We start from the raw sequence: 3,625 nt of genomic DNA, 5'->3' as shown, positions 1-3,625 counted from the left end.
GCGGGGCGCTGGCTTGGATTTTTATTTCCAGCTCGTGGGCTTGGTTAGTGTTCAGAAATTCCAGCCCTAGGGGTACTGGGGTGGTTTAGGAGGGGGTACAGGTATAGCCTGCCAGGCCGATCCAAACCCAATTTAAAGAAATATACATGCTTGTAATGTGCATATTCATTAGTGTATCACTATCTTTTATTTTTTTTTATTTTTTTGGTAACGATTAGTATATATATCATAAAGTACACATATGTGATACAGGACTTCACATATATGCCATATGTCAAGTTAAGATGGATGTGACTCGAGAATTTCTTCATTGGGCTATGGTCGGGCTCTGCTCAGGAATCCAACCCATCGTCAAGCTCAGGATTTTTACTATTATTTATGGCTTCTTCTATTTATACTAATCAAAATCTCTGAGTTGTTTAGATTTTTGACATTGAAACAAAACCTAAGTTTCGACCTTGGGTTTCAACCCAGAGATGCCTTTAGTTGAAAAAAACACTCTATGACAAAACCTCAAAACAAGATCCTAGTTGTCTCAATTACAAGTCTGACCAAAACCAACCTCGAAGCCAAGATATAAAACCTTGATCTATACTACTCAGGCCCCAGCACTTCCCCTCCACCCCCCAACCCAAAAAAAAAACCCCTTAGTCCGCCGTGCATGGGTCAGCCAGCCAGCTTCCATTCAGCATGGGAGGACGATCCTAGAAGAGCCCTATTGATGAGATTCTCAAGTCTGCATCCATTTCCATATCAGAAGTAAGCGGAAATAGATCCTGTCTTGGTGTGGTCCAGACCCAATTAATATACTTCATGTACCCCCATTGGACCATCCAACATGACATGCATGGTGGGTTGGAAGATGATTGAGACCCAACATATATTGCTAATGGGACCACTACATATATTCTTCCCACAATCTCGCTACTCTACTTCCAAGAAATTCCTCTTCTGATCAAAGTGGTCCTCATAAAATAACATCAATTTTTCTATATAGAAAGATAATGTGGACCCCCTAAGAGCTAGAAGAGCCCCACTCCACTTCCCCACCTATCGCCTACCTCTTTATAAGAAAAGCACTTCATGCCATTGCCAATCTCTACTTGTCTCTTTGCAGGTAGTGGTAACTAAAGGGAGCTAGCATCAATGTCTTATAAGTCAGGGAGCTACTATGCCCAAGAGATCCAAATAGAGACGACAAGAGAAGCATGCATATTGCTTTATGGAATTTCCGGAGAGGGACACAGTTGATCACTTCCTAATCATCCATCATTAGTGTCCAAAAGTTTCCTCTCTTTCTCTCTCTTTATTTTTTTAACTATAGATAAGCAAATGATTATATTATAAGTAAAATGATGTACATAAAATTTAACATTCAGGCATATTTTTCCGTAAAAGTTTTATACTCCACTTATGGCATTGCCATCAACAGAAACCAAGAGAAAAAGTAGCAATTAAATTTGCAGCTTTGCAAGCAACCCCAAGAAAGTTGAAAATTCAATCTCCAAAGTCATATCGTGGCTTTTTTTAATAGTCCCAAACTATATCGTCATGGATTATATGTTTAAGGTTCAAACTTGAAGGCAATCTAAATAAAATTAAATCAAATTGTCCCCACTTACCCGTGATATTTGAAAGAAGTAGGAGCCTAAGTTGTTAGGTACCTTTAATTTGATCTCTATCTCGAAATTTATTCGCAAAAATCGGCGTAGGAGAATCTCTGACCAAGGAAAGGAAAATTTACAACAAAAGTGAGTGGTTGAAGCCAACCAAACCCATGACACCCTCAACTTGGAGGCACCAGCTACTAGGTAGTGTGCCTCATTGTTTAAGGGGTAATGGTGTGAAGGAACGAAATAGAAATAAAATATGTAGCTCAAGTACTAATTGTAGAAACTGAAATAATAGAAAGAAGAAACAATCACACACAACTATAACACAAGTATTTACGTGATTCAACTAGGTGTTTAGATCCATAGGAGAGATGAGAGTAGTTTTCACTAACAATGAAAAAAAGGTTACATGTTCTCTTTCTCACGTCTTTCTGTTTACAAAGAATTTCTAGTAACCATAATAAACATATACAGATTTCTCAAATTACCGCATGTAAACCCTAAAACTTTTCCATGACCTTCCAGAGGCAGCCCATGACCTAGTCCTCATAATACAAGACATTAACCGTCAACATTAATGTTTTCAACAATGGAAAGTGCTACCCAATCCAGTGAAGACGTTGCGTTATCCAGAACATGAACCAATCCACTGCAGTCAGAGTGGCTCACAAGACGGCGGAGTTCAAGACTGTTGAAGAGTCAAATGCATTAAACCTTTATCGTTTTTAATACATATACGTAAAGATTGAAAGTTTCATAAGAAATACTACTTTCAACCATCTAACAGATACGTGGACTGTTTTACCATTCTCTCCCTGGAGTCTCTCCCAGGAGAGATATGGCAAACTCGTTCACTTCAGTCAGTCATTAACTTGGAAAACCCATCTGAATGAACTAAATCCTCTCTCTCATTTCATCAAAAAAAAAAATCCTCTCTCTCTCTCTCTCTCTCTCTCTCAGATATTATAATAGTTCAGCACCATAGACCTTGTGAAGAAAGCATTTGTTTTTGGGTGACAAAAAAAAAATATTAAATACAGAAGAGAAAAACAAATATAGTCGCAAAGTGAACAAGGTTAACCAAAGGAGGAGTTCAGATCAGATCCTTGTATGACAACGTTCTCATGTGGGTCTGTGACGGACATGTGGAATCTACTAAGTTCATAGAATAATGCAATTAAGAGAGAGACAGTGGATTACACATGTCCGCCACAGGCCCATACAAGAATGTTCTTGTATGAGGACCTGATTCATGACCCTAATAAAATAATGCAAGCCCTAAAAGATTGGGACTAACATATCTTACCGTCTAGATCCCCTCCCCTACAAAAAACCACCCCACACCCTATTGACATCATGAGATAGGGGTGATTACTTGCAAGGGAGAGGATCTAAGTTCTAAATCATTCGGGGAGGGTGGGTGATAGAAACTGTCAACAAAGAAAAATGGATGACACAACAAAACTAGAGGACATAAAGAGGAAGATCCCACGAAGTTGCAAGGTGCCTATTTTTCAAACAACATTTACCTCGTCAATCAAATACGCCTTTAAGAAGGCTAGATTTGTCCCTTTCTTTCATGAAGTTGGATGAGAATCAAGTGTTTGGATCAAATGTAGGAGTTGATGATTGAGTGTTAGTTGAAGGCATTAAATAGCACTAACTAGCATTTCTTTCAAGGGAAACCCCCCCAAGTTAGGCTTACTTTGATTTGGGGCAAAAGCCAAGCCCATCAGGTTTGAAAACTAGTGTAGCTGGGAAGAAAGACTTTCCTTGAGACAGATATGTTGTTAAGTATTGGACCTTTGGTTGCTTTTAGACCCCAAAGTTGGAGTCAAAGGAGTACCGTATCTTTTGCTATCCCATAGAGAGTGTTAAGTCAATATAAGGGTGTAAATCTTGGATCCAAAATTGGACCAGAATGAGAAGTTGATTATTAAGTTGGTCTGTTTTTTTGGTTTAAATAGGGAAAGAAGAGTAGTTGATGAATTATAGACTGTCCACCACACATT

At 38.7% G+C, this 3,625-nt stretch overlaps 1 long non-coding RNA gene across 1 annotated transcript; it reads right to left on the bottom strand.

Moving 5' to 3' along the window:
- Positions 1–1,921: 1,921 nt before the first annotated feature.
- On the bottom strand, positions 1,922–3,064 carry LOC122081471. The gene is made up of 2 exons (XR_006141094.1): positions 2,920–3,064; positions 1,922–2,301 (listed from the first exon to the last, which is right to left on the bottom strand). It is a non-coding gene; the product is annotated as an uncharacterized LOC122081471 (long non-coding RNA).
- Positions 3,065–3,625: the final 561 nt, after the last annotated feature.

The sequence above is a fragment of the Macadamia integrifolia genome, chromosome 6 (genome assembly GCF_013358625.1).
Source record: "Macadamia integrifolia cultivar HAES 741 chromosome 6, SCU_Mint_v3, whole genome shotgun sequence".
Classification (NCBI taxonomy): Eukaryota; Viridiplantae; Streptophyta; class Magnoliopsida; order Proteales; family Proteaceae; genus Macadamia; species Macadamia integrifolia.
This window is presented reverse-complemented; position numbering and strand designations above follow the sequence as displayed.